The sequence below is a fragment of the Rhipicephalus microplus genome, chromosome X (genome assembly GCF_043290135.1).
Source record: "Rhipicephalus microplus isolate Deutch F79 chromosome X, USDA_Rmic, whole genome shotgun sequence".
In the NCBI taxonomy this organism is placed as follows: domain Eukaryota; kingdom Metazoa; phylum Arthropoda; class Arachnida; order Ixodida; family Ixodidae; genus Rhipicephalus; species Rhipicephalus microplus.
This window is the reverse complement of record NC_134710.1, coordinates 258,083,581-258,099,709: the sequence shown is the minus strand read 5'-3', so window position 1 is coordinate 258,099,709 and position 16,129 is coordinate 258,083,581. Positions and strand designations below refer to the sequence as shown.

Below are 16,129 nucleotides of genomic sequence, written 5' to 3'. Positions count from 1 at the left end.
TCTAATACAAGAAAGTGTCCGCGTGGCCTAATGGATAAGGCGTCTGTCTTCGGATGAGAAGATTGCAGTTCGAGTCCCGTCACCGACGGTTATTTTGCCTTGTTATTTTTCTCCCGGTGGTGAATGAGTAAACGCATGCTGCACCTTCTCTGTTGCATTTAAAATTGCTCTAATAAAAGAAAGTGTCCACGTGACGTAATGAATAAGGCGTCTGACTTCGGATCAGAAGATTGCATGTTCGACTCCCGTCGCGCACGGTTTTTTTCCCTCGTTAATTTTTATTCACGGTGGTGAATGCGTTAAAGCATACCTTCTCTGTTACATTTATTTCTCAAAAACAAAAAAGTGTCCGCGTTGCCTTATGGATAAGGCGTCTGACTTCGGATCAGAAGATTGCAGGTTCGAGTCCTGTCGCAGACGGTTTTTTTTTCTCGTTATTTTCTTCCCTGTGGTGAATGAGTTAAAGCATGCTGCACCTTCTATGTTACATTTCATTTTGCTCTAATAACGTAAAATTGTCCGCGTGGCCTAATCCATAAGACGTCTAACTTCAGATCAGAAGATTGCAGGATCAAGTCATGTGGTGGACGGTTTTTTTTTCTCGTTATTTTTTCCCGTTGGTGAATGAGTTAAAGCATGTTGTACCTTCTCTGTTACATTTATTTCTCACAAACAAACGAAAGTGTCTGGGTGGCCTCATGGATAAGGCGTCTGACTCCGGTTCAGACGATTGCAGAGTCGTGTCCTGTGGCGGACGGTTTTTTTTCCTCGTTATTTTTTATCCGTTGGTGAATGAGTGAACGCATGCTGCACCTTTTATGTTACATTTCATTTTGCTCTATTAAAGACAAAGTGTCCGCGTGGCCTAATGAATAAGGCGTCTGATTTCGGATCAGAAGAATGCAGGATCAAGTCATGTGGCGGATGGTTTTTTTCCTCGTTATTTTTTTCCCGTTGGTGAACGAGTTAAAGCATGCTGCACCTTCTCTGTTACATTTCAAATTGCTCTAATACAAGAAAGTGTCCGCGTGGCCTAATGGATAAGGCGTCTGTCTTCGGATGATAAGATTGCAGTTCGAGTCCTGTCACCGACGGTTTTTTTTCCTCGTTATTTTCTTCGCGGTGGTGAATGATTTAAAGCATGCTGCACCTTCTATGTTACATTTTATTTCGCTCTAGTAAAGTAAAATTGTCCGCGTGGCCTAATGGATAAGGCGTCTGACTTCGGATCAGAAGATTGCAGGTTCGAGTCCTGTCGCAGACGGTTTTTTTTTTATCCTCGTTAATTTTTATTCACGGTGGTGAATGCGTTAAAGCATACCTTCTCTGTTACAATTATTTCTCACAAACAAAAAAAGTGTCCGCGTTGCCTTATGGATAAGGCGTCTGACTTCGGTTCAGACGATTGCAGATTCGTGTCCTGTGGCGTAAGGTTTTTTTTTCCTCGGTTTTTTCATTCCCGGCGGTGAATTGGTTAAAGCATGCTGTACCTTGTCTGGTACATTTAATTTCTCACTAACAAATGAAAGTGTCCGCGTGGCCTAATGGATAAGGCGTCTGACTTCGGATCAGAAGATTGCAAGTTCGAGTCCTGTCGCGGACGGTTTTTTTTTTCCTCGTTATTTTCTTCCCGGTGGTGAATGAGTTAAAGCATGCTGCACCTTCTATGTGACATTTCATTTCGCTCTAATAAAGTAAAATTGTCCGCGTGGCCTAATCGATAAGACGTCTAACTTCAGATCAGAAGATTGCAGGATCAAGTCATGTGGTGGACGGTTTTTTTTTCTCGTTATTTTTTCCCGTTGGTGAATGAGTTAAAGCATGTTGTACCTTCTCTGTTACATTTATTTCTCACAAACAAACGAAAGTGTCTGGGTGGCCTCATGGATAAGGCGTCTGACTTCGGTTCAGACGATTGCAGAGTCGTGTCCTGTGTCGGACGGTTTTTTTTCCTCGTTATTTTTTATCCGTTGGTGAATGAGTGAACGCATGCTGCACCTTTTATGTTACATTTCATTTTGCTCTATTGAAGACAAAGTGTCCGCGTGGCCTAATGAATAAGGCGTCTGATTTCGGATCAGAAGAATGCAGGATCAAGTCATGTGGCGGATGGTTTTTTTCCTCGTTATTTTTTTCCCGTTGGTGAATGAGTTAAAGCATGCTGCACCTTCTCTGTTACATTTCAAATTGCTCTAATACAAGAAAGTGTCCGCGTGGCCTAATGGATAAGGCGTCTGTCTTCGGATGAGAAGATTGCAGTTCGAGTCCTGTCACCGACGGTTATTTTGCCTTGTTATTTTTCTCCCGGTGGTGAATGAGTAAACGCATGCTGCACCTTCTCTGTTGCATTTCAAATTGCTCTAATAAAAGAAAGTGTCCGCGTGGCCTAATGAATAAGGCGTCTGACCTCGGATCAGAAGATTGCATGTTCGACTCCCGTCGCGGACGGTTTTTTTTTTCCTCGTTATTTTCTTCGCGGTGGTGAATGATTTAAAGCATGCTGCACCTTCTACGTTACATTTTATTTCGCTCTAATAAAGTAAAATTGTCCGCGTGGCCTAATGGATAAGGCGTCTGACTTCGGATCAGAAGATTTCAGGTTCGAGTCCTGTCGCAGACGGTTTTTTTTTTTCTTCTCGTTAATTTTTATTCACGGTGGTGAATGCGTTAAAGCATACCTTCTCTGTTACATTTATTTCTCAAAAACAAAAAAGTGTCCGCGTTGCCTTATGGATAAGGCGTCTGACTTCGGTTCAGACGATTGCAGATTCGTGTCCTGTGGCGTAAGGTTTTTTTTTCCTCGGTTTTTTCATTCCCGGCGGTGAATGGGTTAAAGCATGCTGTATCTTGTCTGGTACATTTAATTTCTCACTAACAAATGAAAGTGTCCGCGTGGCCTAATGGATATAATAAAGAAAAAAAAAGCGTGGCCTAATGGATAAGGCGTCTGACTTCGGATCAGAAGATTGCAAGTTCGAGTCCTGTCGCGGACGGTTTTTTTTTCTTCCTTATTGTTATCCGGTGGTAAATGAGTTAAAGCATACTGCACCTTCTCTGTTACATTTCATTATCGCTCTGATAAAAAAAAATGTCCGCGTGGCCTAATGAATAAGGCATCTGACTTCGGATCAGAAGATTGCAGGTTCGAGTCCTGTCGCAGACGGTTTTTTTTTTCTCGTTATTTTCTTCCCTGTGGTGAATGAGTTAAAGCATGCTGCACCTTCTATGTTACATTTCATTTTGCTCTAATAACGTAAAATTGTCCGCGTGGCCTAATCTATAAGACGTCTAACTTCAGATCAGAAGATTGCAGGATCAAGTCATGTGGTGGACGGTTTTTTTTTCTCGTTATTTTTTCCCGTTGGTGAATGAGTTAAAGCATGCTGCATCTTCTATGTTACCTTTCAATTCGCTCTAACAAAAGAAAGTGTCCGCGTGGCCTAATGGATAAGGCGTTTGACTTCTGATCAGAATATTGCAGGTTCGAGTTATGTGGCGGACGGTTTTTCTTTCCTCGTTATTTTCTTCCCGTAGCTGAATTAGTTAAAGCATGCTGCACCTTCTCTGTTACATTTCAATTCGCTCCAATAAAAGGAATTGTCCGCGTGGCCTAATGGATAAGGCGCCTGACTTCGGATCAGAAGACTGCAGGTTCGAGTCCTGTCGCGGACGCTTTTTTTCCTCGTTTTTTTATTCCCGGTGGTGAATGGGTTAAGGCATGCTCTACCTTCTCTGGTACATTATTTTTCACAACAAACGAGAGTGTCCGCGTGGCCTAATGGATAAGGCGTCTGACTTCGGATCCGAATATTGCAGGTTAGAGTCCTCTCGCGGACGGTTTTTTTTTCCTCGTTATTTTCTTCGCGGTGGTGAATGATTTAAAGCATGCTGCACCTTCTATGTTCCATTTTATTTCGCTCTAATAAAGTAAAATTGTCCGCGTGGCCTACTGGATAAGGCGTCAGACTTCGGATCAGAAGATTGCAGGTTCGAGTCCTGTCGCAGACGGTTTTTTTTTCTCGTTATTTTCTTCCCTGTGGTGAATGAGTTAAAGCATGCTGCACCTTCTATGTTACATTTCATTTTGCTCTAATAACGTAAAATTGTCCGCGTGGCCTAATCGATAAGACGTCTAACTTCAGATCAGAAGATTGCAGGATCAAGTCATGTGGTGGACGGGTTTTTTTGCTCGTTATTTTTTCCCGTTGGTGAATGAGTTAAAGCATGCTGCACCTTCTATGTTACCTTTCAATTCGCTCTAACAAAAGAAAGTGTCCGCGTGGCCTAATGGATAAGGCGTTTGACTTCTGATCAGAATATTGCAGGTTCGAGTTATGTGGCGGACGGTTTTTCTTTTCTCGTTATTTTCTTCCCGTTGCTGAATGAGTTAAAGCATGCTGCACCTTCTCTGTTACATTTCAATTCGCTCTAACAAAAGGAAGTGTCCGCGTGGCCTAATGGATAAGGCACCTGACTTCGGATCAGAAGATTGCAGGTTCGAGTCCTGTCGCGGACGCTTTTTTTTTCCTCGTTATTTTTTATTCACGGTGGTGAATGCGTTAAAGCATGTTGTACCTTCTCTGTTACATTTATTTCTCACAAACAAACGAAAGCGTCTGGGTGGCCTCATGGATAAGGCGTCTGACTTCGGTTCAGACGATTGCAGAGTCGTGTCCTGTGGCGGACAGTTTTTTTTCCTCGTTATTTTTTTTCCGTTGGTGAATGAGTGAACGCATGCTGCACCTTTTATGTTACATTTAATTTCGCTCTATTAAAGACAAAGTGTCCGCGTGACCTAATGAATAAGGCGTCTGATTTCGGATCAGAAGAGTGCAGGATCAAGTCATGTGGCGGATGGTTTTTTTCCTCGTTATTTTTTTCCCGTTGGTGAATGAGTAAACGCATGCTGCACCTTCTCTGTTGCATTTCAAATTGCTCTAATAAAAGAAAGTGTCCGCGTGGCCTAATGAATAAGGCGTCTGACCTCGGATCAAAAGATTGCATGTTCGACTCCCGTCGCGGACGGTTTTTTTTCCTCGTTATTTTCTTCGCGGTGGTGAATGATTTAAAGCATGCTGCACCTTCTATGTTACATTTTATTTCGCTCTAATAAAGTAAAATTGTCCGCGTGGCCTAATGGATAAGGCGTCTGACTTCGGATCAGAAGATTGCAGGTTCGAGTCCTGTCGCAGACGGTTTTTTTTTCTCCTCGTTAATTTTTATTCACGGTGGTGAATGCGTTAAAGCATACCTTCTCTGTTACATTTATTTCTCAAAAACAAAAAAGTGTCCGCGTTGCCTTATGGATAAGGCGTCTGACTTCGGTTCAGACGATTGCAGATTCGTGTCCTGTGGCGTAAGGTTTTTTTTTCCTCGGTTTTTTCATTCCCGGCGGTGAATGGGTTAAAGCATGCTGTACCTTGTCTGGTACATTTAATTTCTCACTAACAAATGAAAGTGTCCGCGTGGCCTAATGGATAAGGCGTCTGACTTCGGATCAGAAGATTGCAAGTTCGAGTCCTGTCGCGGACGGTTTTTTTTTCTTCCTTATTGTTTCCCGGTGGTAAATGAGTTAAAGCATACTGCACCTTCTCTGTTACATTTCATTATCGCTCTGATAAAAAAAATGTCCTCGTGGCCTAATGAATAAGGCGTCTGACTTCGGATCAGAAGATTGCAGGTTCGAGTCCTGTCGCAGACGGTTTTTTTTTCTCGTTATTTTCTTCCCTGTGGTGAATGAGTTAAAGCATGCTGCACCTTCTATGTTACATTTCATTTTGCTCTAATAACGTAAAATTGTCCGCGTGGCCTAATCCATAAGACGTCTAACTTCAGATCAGAAGATTGCAGGATCAAGTCATGTGGTGGACGGTTTATTTTTTCTCGTTATTTTTTCCCGTTGGTGAATGAGTTAAAGCATGCTGCATCTTCTATGTTACCTTTCAATTCGCTCTAACAAAAAAAAAGTGTCCGCGTGGCCTAATGGATAAGGCGTTTGACTTCTGATCAGAATATTGCAGGTTCGAGTTATGTGGCGGACGGTTTTTCTTTCCTCGTTATTTTCTTCCCGTAGCTGAATTAGTTAAAGCATGCTGCACCTTCTCTGTTACATTTCAATTCGCTCCAATAAAAGGAATTGTCCGCGTGGCCTAATGGATAAGGCGCCTGACTTCGGCTAAGAAGACTGCAGGTTCGAGTCCTGTCGCGGACGCTTTTTTTCCTCGTTTTTTTATTCCCGGTGGTGAATGGGTTAAGGCATGCTCTACCTTCTCTGGTACATTATTTTTCACAACAAACGAGAGTGTCCGCGTGGCCTAATGGATAAGGCGTCTGATTTCGGATCCGAATATTGCAGGTTAGAGTCCTCTCGCGGACGGTTTTTTTTTCCTCGTTATTTTCTTCGCGGTGGTGAATGATTTAAAGCATGCTGCACCTTCTATGTTCCATTTTATTTCGCTCTAATAAAGTAAAATTGTCCGCGTGGCCTAATGGATAAGGCGTCTGACTTCGGATCAGAAGATTGCCGGTTCGAGTCCTGTCGCAGACGGTTTCTTTTTTCTCGTTATTTTCTTCCCTGTGGTGAATGAGTTAAAGCATGCTGCACCTTCTATGTTACATTTCATTTTGCTCTAATAACGTAAAATTGTCCGCGTGGCCTAATCGATAAGACGTCTAACTTCAGATCAGAAGATTGCAGGATCAAGTCATGTGGTGGACGGGTTTTTTTGCTCGTTATTTTTTCCCGTTGGTGAATGAGTTAAAGCATGCTGCACCTTCTATGTTACCTTTCAATTCGCTCTAACAAAAGAAAGTGTCCGCGTGGCCTAATGGATAAGGCGTTTGACTTCTGATCAGAATATTGCAGGTTCGAGTTATGTGGCGGACGGTTTTTCTTTTCTCGTTATTTTCTTCCCGTTGCTGAATGAGTTAAAGCATGCTGCACCTTCTCTGTTACATTTCAATTCGCTCCAATAAAAGGAATTGTCCGCGTGGCCTAATGGATAAGGCGCCTGACTTCGGATAAGAAGACTGCAGGTTCGAGTCCTGTCGCGGACGCTTTTTTTCCTCGTTTTTTTATTCCCGGTGGTGAATGGGTTAAGGCATGCTCTACCTTCTCTGTTACATTATTTTTCACAACAAACGAGAGTGTCCGCGTGGCCTAATGGATAAGGCGTCTGACTTCGGATCCGAATATTGCAGGTTAGAGTCCTCTCGCGGACGGTTTTTTTTTCCTCGTTATTTTCTTCGCGGTGGTGAATGATTTAAAGCATGCTGCACCTTCTATGTTCCATTTTATTTCGCTCTAATAAAGTAAAATTGTCCGCGTGGCCTAATGGATAAGGCGTCTGACTTCGGATCAGAAGGTTGCCGGTTCGAGTCCCGTCGCAGACGGTTTTTTTTTCTCGTTATTTTCTTCCCTGTGGTGAATGAGTTAAAGCATGCTGCACCTTCTATGTTACATTTCATTTTGCTCTAATAACGTAAAATTGTCCGCGTGGCCTAATCGATAAGACGTCTAACTTCAGATCAGAAGATTGCAGGATCAAGTCATGTGGTGGACGGGTTTTTTTGCTCGTTATTTTTTCCCGTTGGTGAATGAGTTAAAGCATGCTGCACCTTTTATGTTACATTTCATTTCGCTCTATTAAAGACAAAGTGTCCGCGTGGCCTAATGAATAAGGCGTCTGATTTCGGATCAGAAGAATGCAGGATCAAGTCATGTGGCGGATGGTTTTTTTCCTCGTTATTTTTTCCCGTTGGTGAATGAGTTAAAGCATGCTGCACCTTCTCTGTTACATTTCCAATTGCTCTAATAAAAGAAAGTGTCCGCGTGGCCTAATGAATAAGGCGTCTGACTTCGGATCAGAAGATTGCATGTTCGACTCCCGTCGCGGACGGTTTTTTCCCTCGTTATTTTCATCCCGGTGGTGAATGAGTTAAAGCATGCTTCACCTTCTCTGTTACAGTTCATTTCGCACAAATAAAGACGAAGTGTCCGCGTGGCCTAATGGATAAGGCGTCTGACTTCGGATCAGAAGATTGCAGGTACGAGTCCTGTCGCAGACGGTTTTTTTTTTCCTCGTTATTTTCTTCCCTGTGGTGAATGAGTTAAAGCATGCTTCACCTTCTATGTTACATTTCATTTCGCTCTAATAACGTAAAATTGTCCGCGTGGCCGAGTCGATAAGACGTCTAACTTCAGATCAGAAGAATGCAGGATCAAGTCATGTGGTGGACGGTTTTTTTTCCTCGTTATTTTTTTCCCGTTGGTGAATGAGTCAAAGCATGCTGCACATTCTCTGTTACATTTCAATTCGCTCTAACAAAAGAAAGTGTCCGCGTGGCCTAATGGATAAGGCGTTTGACTTCTGATCAGAATATTGCAGGTTCGAGTTATGTGGCGGACGGTTTTTCTTTCCTCGTTATTTTCTTCCCGTTGCTGATTGAGTTAAAGCATGCTGCACCTTCTCTGTTACATTTCAATTCGCTCTAATAAAAGAAATTGTCCGCGTGGCTTAATGGATAAGGCGCCTGACTTCGGATCAGAAGATTGCAGGTTCGAGTCCTGTCGCGGACGCTTTTTTTTCCTCGTTTTTTTATTCCCGGTGGTGAATGGGTTAAGCCATGCTCTACATTCTCTGGTACATTAATTTTTCACTAACAAATGAAAGTGTCCGCGTGGCTTAATGGATAAGGCGTCTGACTTCGGATCAGAATATTGCAGGTTAGAGTCCTCTCGCGGACGGTTTTTTTTTCCTCGTTATTTTCTTCGCGGTGGTGAATGATTTAAAGCATGCTGCACCTTCCATGTTACATTTTATTTCGCTCTAATAAAGTGAAATTGTCCGCGTGGCCTAATGGATAAGGCGTCTGACTTCGGATCAGAAGATTGCAGGTTCGAGTCCTGTCGCGGACGGTTTTTTTTCTCCTCGTTAATTTTTATTCACGGTGGTGAATGCGTTAAAGCATACCTTCTCTGTTACATTTATTTCTCAAAAACAAAAAAGTGTCCGCGTTGCCTTATGGATAAGGCGTCTGACTTCGGTTCAGACGATTGCAGATTCGTGTCCTGTGGCGTAAGGTTTTTTTTTTCCTCGGTTATTTCATTCCCGGCTGTGAATGGGTTAAAGCATGCTGTACCTTCTCTCGTACATTTAATTTCTCACTAACAAATAAAAGTGTCCGCGTGGCCTAATGGATAAGGCGTCTGACTTCGGATCAGAAGATTGCAGGTTCGAGTCCTGTCGCGGACTGTTTTTTTTCCTCGTTATTTTCTTCCCGGTGGTGAATGAGTTAAAGCATGCTGCACCTTCTATGTGACATTTCATTTCGCTCTAATAAAGTAAAATTGTCCGCGTGGCCTAATCGATAAGGCGTCTGACTTCAGATCAGAAGATTGCAGGTCCGAGTCTTGTCGGGGACGGCTTTTTTTTCTTCCTTATTGTTTCCCGGTGGTGAATGAGTTAAATCATACTGCACCTTCTCTGTTACATTTCATTATCGCTCTAACAAAAAAAATTGCCCGCGTGGCCTAATGAATAAGGCGTCTGACATCGGATCTGAAGATTGCATGTTTGACTGTCGTCGCGGACGGTTTTTTTTCCTCGTTATTTTCATCCCGGTGGTGAATGAGTTAAAGCATGCTGCACCTTCTATGTTACATTTTATTTTGCTCTAATAAAAAATTGTCCGCGTGGCCTAATCGATAAGGCGTCTGATTTCGGATCAGAAGAATGCAGGATCAAGTCATGTGGCGGACAGTTTTTTTCCTCGTTATTTTTTTCCCGTTGGTGAATGAGTCAAAGCATGCTGCACCTTCTCTGTTACATTTCAAATTGCGCAAATCAAGAAAGTGTCCGCGTGGCCTAATGAATAAGGCGTCTGACTTCGGATCAGAAGATTGCAGGTTTGAGGCCTGTCGCGGACGGCTTTTTTTTCCTCGTTATTTTTTTCTCGTTGGTGAATGAGTTAACGCATGCTGCACCTTCTCTGTTGCAGTTCATTTCGCTCTAATAAAGACGAAGTGTCTGCGTGGCCCAATGGATAAGGCGTCTGACTTCGGATCAGAAGATTGCAGGTCCGAGTCCTTTCGCGGACGGTTTTTTTTTTCCTCGTTATTTTCTTCCCTGTGGTGAATGAGTTAAAGCATGCTGCACCTTCTATGTTACATTTCATTTCGCTCTAATAACGTAAAATTGTCCGCGTGGCCGAATCGATAAGACGTCTAACTTCAGATCAGAAGATTGCAGGATCAAGTCATGTGGTGGACGGTTTTTTTTTCCTCGTTATTTTTTTCCCGTTGGTGAATGAGTTAAAGCATGCTGCACATTCTCTGTTACATTTCGATTCGCTCTAACAAAAGAAAGTGTCCGCGTGGCCTAATGGATAAGGCGTTTGACTTCTGATCAGAATATTGCAGGTTCGAGTTATGGGGCGGCCGGTTTTTCTTTCCTCGTTATTTTCTTCCCGTTGCTGATTGAGTTAAAGCATGCTGCACCTTCTCTGTTACATTTCAATTCGCTCTAATAAAAGAAATTGTCCGCGTGGCCTAATGGATAAGGCGCCTGACTTCGGATCAGAAGATTGCAGGTTCGAGTCCTGTCGCGGACGCTTTTTTTTCCTCGTTCTTTTATTCCCGGTGGTGAATGGGTTAAGGCATGCTCTACCTTCTCTGGTATATTATTTTTCACTAACAAACGAAAGTGTTCGCGTGGCCTAATGGATAAGGCGTCTGACTTCGGATCAGAATATTACAGGTTAGAGTCCTCTCGCGGACGGTTTTTTTTTCCTCGTTATTTTCTTCGCGGTGGTGATTGATTTAAAGCATGCTGCACCTTCTATGTTACATTTTATTTCGCTCTAATAAAGTAAAATTGTCCGCGTGGCCTAATGGATAAGGCGTCTGACTTCGGATCAGAAGATTGCAGGTTCGAGTCCTGTCGCGGACGGTTTTTTTTCTCCTCGTTAATTTTTATTCACGGTGGTGAATGCGTTAAAGCATACCTTCTCTGTTACATTTATTTCTCAAAAACAAAAAAGTGTCCGCGTCGCCTTATGGATAAGGCGTCTGACTTCGGTTCAGACGATTGCAGATTCGTGTCCTGTCGCGGACGGTTTTTTTTTTCCTCGTTATTTTCTTCCCAGTGGTGAATGAGTTAAAGCATGCTGCACCTTCTATGTGACATTTCATTTCGCTCTAATAAAGTAAAATTGTCCGCGTGGCCTAATGGATAAGGCGTCTGACTTCGGATCAGAAGATTGCAGGTTCAAGTCCTGTCGCGGACGGTTTTTTTTTCCTCGTTAATTTTTATTCACGGTTGTGAATGCGTTAAAGCATACTGCACCTTCTCTGTTACATTTCATTTCGCTCTAATAAAAAAAATTGTCCGCGTGGCCTAATGAATAAGGCGTCTGACTTCGGATCAGAAGATTGCAGGTTCGAGTCCTGTCGCGGACGGTTTTTTTTTCCTCGTTATTTTCTTCCCTGTGGTGAATGAGTTAAATCATGCTGCACCTTCTATGTTACATTTCATTTCGCTCTAATAACGTAAAATTGTCCGCGTGGCCTAATCGATAAGACGTCTAACTTCAGATAAGAAGATTGCAGGATCAAGTCATGTGGTGGACGGTTTTTTTTCCTCGTTATTTTTTCCCGTTGGTGAATGAGTTAAAGCATGCTGCACCTTCTCTGTTACATTTCAAATTGCTCTAATACAAGAAAGTGTCCGCGTGGCCTAATGGATAAGGCGTCTGTCTTCGGATGAGAAGATTGCATGTTCGAGTCCTGTCACCAACGGTTATTTTTCCTTGTTGTTTTTCTCCCGGTGGTGAATGAGTAAACGCATGCTGCACCTTCTCTGTTGCATTTCAAATTGCTCTAATAAAAGTAAGTGTCCGTGTGGCCTAATGAATAAGGCGTCTGACATCGGATCTGAAGATTGCATGTTTGACTGTCGTCGCGGACGGTTTTTTTCCCTCGTTATTTTCATCCCGGTGGTGAATAAGTTAAAGCATGTTGCACCTTGTATGTTACATTTCATTTTGCTTTAATAAAAAATTGTCCGCGTGGCCTAATCGATAAGGCGTCTGACTTCGGATCAGAAGAATGCAGGATCAAGTCATGTGGCGGACGGTTTTTTTCCTCGTTATTTTTTTCCCGTTGGTGAATGAGTCAAAGCGTGCTGCACCTTCTCTGTTACATTTCAAATTGCGCAAATCAAGAAAGTGTCCGCGTGGCCTATGGATAAGGCGTCTGACTTCGTATAAGAAGATTGCGTGTTCGAGTCCTGTCTTCGACGGCTTTTTTCCTCGTTTTTTTATTCCCGGTGGTGAATGGGTTAAAGCATACTGTACCTTCTCTGGTACATTTCATTTCTCACTAACAAACGAAAGTGTCCGCGTTGCCTTATGGATAAGGCGTCTGACTTCGGTTCAGACGATTGCAGATTCGTGTCCTGTGGCGTAAGGTTTTTTTTCCTCGTTTTCTTATTCCCGGTGGTGAATGGGTTAAGGCATGCTCTACCTTCTCTGGTACTTTAATTTTTCACTAACAAACGAAAGTGTCCGCGTGGCCTAATGGATAAGGCGTCTGACTTCGGATCAGAATATTGCAGGTTCGAGTCCTGTCGCAGACGGTTTTTTTTCTCGTTATTTTCTTCCCTGTGGTGAATGAGTTAAAGCATGCTGCACCTTCTATGTTACATTTCATTTTGCTCTAATAACGTAAAATTGTCCGCGTGGCCTAATCGATAAGACGTCTAACTTCAGATCAGAAGATTGCAGGATCAAGTCATGTGGTGGACGGGTTTTTTTGCTCGTTATTTTTTCCCGTTGGTGAATGAGTTAAAGCATGCTGCACCTTCTATGTTACCTTTCAATTCGCTCTAACAAAAGAAAGTGTCCGCGTGGCCTAATGGATAAGGCGTTTGACTTCTGATCAGAATATTGCAGGTTCGAGTTATGTGGCGGACGGTTTTTCTTTTCTCGTTATTTTCTTCCCGTTGCTGAATGAGTTAAAGCATGCTGCACCTTCTCTGTTACATTTCAATTCGCTCTAACAAAAGGAAGTGTCCGCGTGGCCTAATGGATAAGGCACCTGACTTCGGATCAGAAGATTGCAGGTTCGAGTCCTGTCGCGGACGCTTTTTTTTTCCTCGTAATTTTTTATTCACGGTGATGAATGCGTTAAAGCATGTTGTACCTTCTCTGTTACATTTATTTCTCACAAACAAACGAAAGCGTCTGGGTGGCCTCATGGATAAGGCGTCTGACTTCGGTTCAGACGATTGCAGAGTCGTGTCCTGTGGCGGACAGTTTTTTTTCCTCGTTATTTTTTTTCCGTTGGTGAATGAGTGAACGCATGCTGCACCTTTTATGTTACATTTAATTTCGCTCTATTAAAGACAAAGTGTCCGCGTGACCTAATGAATAAGGCGTCTGATTTCGGATCAGAAGAGTGCAGGATCAAGTCATGTGGCGGATGGTTTTTTTCCTCGTTATTTTTTTCCCGTTGGTGAATGAGTAAACGCATGCTGCACCTTCTCTGTTGCATTTCAAATTGCTCTAATAAAAGAAAGTGTCCGCGTGGCCTAATGAATAAGGCGTCTGACCTCGGATCAAAAGATTGCATGTTCGACTCCCGTCGCGGACGGTTTTTTTTTCCTCGTTATTTTCTTCGCGGTGGTGAATGATTTAAAGCATGCTGCACCTTCTATGTTACATTTTATTTCGCTCTAATAAAGTAAAATTGTCCGCGTGGCCTAATGGATAAGGCGTCTGACTTCGGATCAGAAGATTGCAGGTTCGACTCCTGTCGCAGACGGTTTTTTTTTCTCCTCGTTAATTTTTATTCACGGTGGTGAATGCGTTAAAGCATACCTTCTCTGTTACATTTATTTCTCAAAAACAAAAAAGTGTCCGCGTTGCCTTATGGATAAGGCGTCTGACTTCGGTTCAGACGATTGCAGATTCGTGTCCTGTGGCGTAAGGTTTTTTTTTCCTCGGTTTTTTCATTCCCGGCGGTGAATGGGTTAAAGCATGCTGTACCTTGTCTGGTACATTTAATTTCTCACTAACAAATGAAAGTGTCCGCGTGGCCTAATGGATAAGGCGTCTGACTTCGGATCAGAAGATTGCAAGTTCGAGTCCTGTCGCGGACGGTTTTTTTTTCTTCCTTATTGTTTCCCGGTGGTAAATGAGTTAAAGCATACTGCACCTTCTCTGTTACATTTCATTATCGCTCTGATAAAAAAAAATGTCCTCGTGGCCTAATGAATAAGGCGTCTGACTTCGGATCAGAAGATTGCAGGTTCGAGTCCTGTCGCAGACGGTTTTTTTTTCTCGTTATTTTCTTCCCTGTGGTGAATGAGTTAAAGCATGCTGCACCTTCTATGTTACATTTCATTTTGCTCTAATAACGTAAAATTGTCCGCGTGGCCTAATCCATAAGACGTCTAACTTCAGATCAGAAGATTGCAGGATCAAGTCATGTGGTGGACGGTTTTTTTTTTTTCTCGTTATTTTTTCCCGTTGGTGAATGAGTTAAAGCATGCTGCATCTTCTATGTTACCTTTCAATTCGCTCTAACAAAAGAAAGTGTCCGCGTGGCCTAATGGATAAGGCGTTTGACTTCTGATCAGAATATTGCAGGTTCGAGTTATGTGGCGGACGGTTTTTCTTTCCTCGTTATTTTCTTCCCGTAGCTGAATTAGTTAAAGCATGCTGCACCTTCTCTGTTACATTTCAATTCGCTCCAATAAAAGGAATTGTCCGCGTGGCCTATTGGATAAGGCGCCTGACTTCGGCTAAAAAGACTGCAGGTTCGAGTCCTGTCGCGGACGCTTTTTTTCCTCGTTTTTTTATTCCCGGTGGTGAATGGGTTAAGGCATGCTCTACCTTCTCTGGTACATTATTTTTCACAACAAACGAGAGTGTCCGCGTGGCCTAATGGATAAGGCGTCTGATTTCGGATCCGAATATTGCAGGTTAGAGTCCTCTCGCGGACGGTTTTTTTTTCCTCGTTATTTTCTTCGCGGTGGTGAATGATTTAAAGCATGCTGCACCTTCTATGTTCCAATTTTTTTCGCTCTAATAAAGTAAAATTGTCCGCGTGGCCTAATGGATAAGGCGTCTGACTTCGGATCAGAAGATTGCCGGTTCGAGTCCTGTCGCAGACGGTTTCTTTTTTCTCGTTATTTTCTTCCCTGTGGTGAATGAGTTAAAGCATGCTGCACCTTCTATGTTACATTTCATTTTGCTCTAATAACGTAAAATTGTCCGCGTGGCCTAATCGATAAGACGTCTAACTTCAGATCAGAAGATTGCAGGATCAAGTCATGTGGTGGACGGGTTTTTTTGCTCGTTATTTTTTCCCGTTGGTGAATGAGTTAAAGCATGCTGCACCTTCTATGTTACCTTTCAATTCGCTCTAACAAAAGAAAGTGTCCGCGTGGCCTAATGGATAAGGCGTTTGACTTCTGATCAGAATATTGCAGGTTCGAGTTATGTGGCGGACGGTTTTTCTTTTCTCGTTATTTTCTTCCCGTTGCTGAATGAGTTAAAGCATGCTGCACCTTCTCTGTTACATTTCAATTCGCTCCAATAAAAGGAATTGTCCGCGTGGCCTAATGGATAAGGCGCCTGACTTCGGATAAGAAGACTGCAGGTTCGAGTCCTGTCGCGGACGCTTTTTTTCCTCGTTTTTTTATTCCCGGTGGTGAATGGGTTAAGGCATGCTCTACCTTCTCTGTTACATTATTTTTCACAACAAACGAGAGTGTCCGCGTGGCCTAATGGATAAGGCGTCTGACTTCGGATCCGAATATTGCAGGTTAGAGTCCTCTCGCGGGCGGTTTTTTTTCCTCGTTATTTTCTTCGCGGTGGTGAATGATTTAAAGCATGCTGCACCTTCTATGTTCCATTTTATTTCGCTCTAATAAAGTAAAATTGTCCGCGTGGCCTAATGGATAAGGCGTCTGACTTCGGATCAGAAGGTTGCCGGTTCGAGTCCCGTCGCAGACGGTTTTTTTTTTCTCGTTATTTTCTTCCCTGTGGTGAATGAGTTAAAGCATGCTGCACCTTCTATGTTACATTTCATTTTGCTCTAATAACGTAAAATTGTCCGCGTGGC

The 16,129-nt window shown here is 42.9% G+C and overlaps 26 non-coding genes across 26 annotated transcripts; all 26 read left to right on the top strand.

The window, feature by feature from the left end:
- The first annotated feature begins 1,191 nt into the window (after positions 1-1,191).
- Positions 1,192-1,264, top strand: TRNAR-UCG (transfer RNA arginine (anticodon UCG)). The gene has a single exon. It is a non-coding gene; the product is annotated as a tRNA-Arg (tRNA).
- Positions 1,265-1,530: 266 nt separating this feature from the next.
- On the top strand, positions 1,531-1,603 carry TRNAR-UCG (transfer RNA arginine (anticodon UCG)). Its single transcript has one exon. It is a non-coding gene; the product is annotated as a tRNA-Arg (tRNA).
- A 944-nt stretch (positions 1,604-2,547) lies between these two features.
- On the top strand, positions 2,548-2,620 carry TRNAR-UCG (transfer RNA arginine (anticodon UCG)). Its single transcript has one exon. It is a non-coding gene; the product is annotated as a tRNA-Arg (tRNA).
- A 470-nt stretch (positions 2,621-3,090) lies between these two features.
- Positions 3,091-3,163, top strand: TRNAR-UCG (transfer RNA arginine (anticodon UCG)). Its single transcript has one exon. It is a non-coding gene; the product is annotated as a tRNA-Arg (tRNA).
- Positions 3,164-3,599: 436 nt separating this feature from the next.
- On the top strand, positions 3,600-3,672 carry TRNAR-UCG (transfer RNA arginine (anticodon UCG)). Its single transcript has one exon. It is a non-coding gene; the product is annotated as a tRNA-Arg (tRNA).
- A 771-nt stretch (positions 3,673-4,443) lies between these two features.
- Positions 4,444-4,516, top strand: TRNAR-UCG (transfer RNA arginine (anticodon UCG)). The gene has a single exon. It is a non-coding gene; the product is annotated as a tRNA-Arg (tRNA).
- Positions 4,517-5,122: 606 nt separating this feature from the next.
- On the top strand, positions 5,123-5,195 carry TRNAR-UCG (transfer RNA arginine (anticodon UCG)). The gene has a single exon. It is a non-coding gene; the product is annotated as a tRNA-Arg (tRNA).
- A 264-nt stretch (positions 5,196-5,459) lies between these two features.
- Positions 5,460-5,532, top strand: TRNAR-UCG (transfer RNA arginine (anticodon UCG)). The gene has a single exon. It is a non-coding gene; the product is annotated as a tRNA-Arg (tRNA).
- Positions 5,533-6,474: 942 nt separating this feature from the next.
- Positions 6,475-6,547, top strand: TRNAR-UCG (transfer RNA arginine (anticodon UCG)). The gene has a single exon. It is a non-coding gene; the product is annotated as a tRNA-Arg (tRNA).
- A 436-nt stretch (positions 6,548-6,983) lies between these two features.
- Positions 6,984-7,056, top strand: TRNAR-UCG (transfer RNA arginine (anticodon UCG)). Its single transcript has one exon. It is a non-coding gene; the product is annotated as a tRNA-Arg (tRNA).
- Positions 7,057-7,319: 263 nt separating this feature from the next.
- Positions 7,320-7,392, top strand: TRNAR-UCG (transfer RNA arginine (anticodon UCG)). The gene has a single exon. It is a non-coding gene; the product is annotated as a tRNA-Arg (tRNA).
- A 602-nt stretch (positions 7,393-7,994) lies between these two features.
- TRNAR-UCG (transfer RNA arginine (anticodon UCG)) lies at positions 7,995-8,067 on the top strand. The gene has a single exon. It is a non-coding gene; the product is annotated as a tRNA-Arg (tRNA).
- Positions 8,068-8,505: 438 nt separating this feature from the next.
- On the top strand, positions 8,506-8,578 carry TRNAR-UCG (transfer RNA arginine (anticodon UCG)). Its single transcript has one exon. It is a non-coding gene; the product is annotated as a tRNA-Arg (tRNA).
- A 266-nt stretch (positions 8,579-8,844) lies between these two features.
- Positions 8,845-8,917, top strand: TRNAR-UCG (transfer RNA arginine (anticodon UCG)). The gene has a single exon. It is a non-coding gene; the product is annotated as a tRNA-Arg (tRNA).
- A 264-nt stretch (positions 8,918-9,181) lies between these two features.
- On the top strand, positions 9,182-9,254 carry TRNAR-UCG (transfer RNA arginine (anticodon UCG)). Its single transcript has one exon. It is a non-coding gene; the product is annotated as a tRNA-Arg (tRNA).
- A 1,284-nt stretch (positions 9,255-10,538) lies between these two features.
- TRNAR-UCG (transfer RNA arginine (anticodon UCG)) lies at positions 10,539-10,611 on the top strand. The gene has a single exon. It is a non-coding gene; the product is annotated as a tRNA-Arg (tRNA).
- Positions 10,612-10,876: 265 nt separating this feature from the next.
- On the top strand, positions 10,877-10,949 carry TRNAR-UCG (transfer RNA arginine (anticodon UCG)). Its single transcript has one exon. It is a non-coding gene; the product is annotated as a tRNA-Arg (tRNA).
- Positions 10,950-11,213: 264 nt separating this feature from the next.
- TRNAR-UCG (transfer RNA arginine (anticodon UCG)) lies at positions 11,214-11,286 on the top strand. The gene has a single exon. It is a non-coding gene; the product is annotated as a tRNA-Arg (tRNA).
- Positions 11,287-11,385: 99 nt separating this feature from the next.
- On the top strand, positions 11,386-11,458 carry TRNAR-UCG (transfer RNA arginine (anticodon UCG)). Its single transcript has one exon. It is a non-coding gene; the product is annotated as a tRNA-Arg (tRNA).
- Positions 11,459-12,562: 1,104 nt separating this feature from the next.
- On the top strand, positions 12,563-12,635 carry TRNAR-UCG (transfer RNA arginine (anticodon UCG)). Its single transcript has one exon. It is a non-coding gene; the product is annotated as a tRNA-Arg (tRNA).
- Positions 12,636-13,069: 434 nt separating this feature from the next.
- Positions 13,070-13,142, top strand: TRNAR-UCG (transfer RNA arginine (anticodon UCG)). The gene has a single exon. It is a non-coding gene; the product is annotated as a tRNA-Arg (tRNA).
- A 607-nt stretch (positions 13,143-13,749) lies between these two features.
- TRNAR-UCG (transfer RNA arginine (anticodon UCG)) lies at positions 13,750-13,822 on the top strand. Its single transcript has one exon. It is a non-coding gene; the product is annotated as a tRNA-Arg (tRNA).
- A 264-nt stretch (positions 13,823-14,086) lies between these two features.
- On the top strand, positions 14,087-14,159 carry TRNAR-UCG (transfer RNA arginine (anticodon UCG)). Its single transcript has one exon. It is a non-coding gene; the product is annotated as a tRNA-Arg (tRNA).
- Positions 14,160-15,103: 944 nt separating this feature from the next.
- On the top strand, positions 15,104-15,176 carry TRNAR-UCG (transfer RNA arginine (anticodon UCG)). The gene has a single exon. It is a non-coding gene; the product is annotated as a tRNA-Arg (tRNA).
- Positions 15,177-15,612: 436 nt separating this feature from the next.
- TRNAR-UCG (transfer RNA arginine (anticodon UCG)) lies at positions 15,613-15,685 on the top strand. Its single transcript has one exon. It is a non-coding gene; the product is annotated as a tRNA-Arg (tRNA).
- Positions 15,686-15,947: 262 nt separating this feature from the next.
- TRNAR-UCG (transfer RNA arginine (anticodon UCG)) lies at positions 15,948-16,020 on the top strand. The gene has a single exon. It is a non-coding gene; the product is annotated as a tRNA-Arg (tRNA).
- The last annotated feature ends 109 nt before the right edge of the window (positions 16,021-16,129 follow it).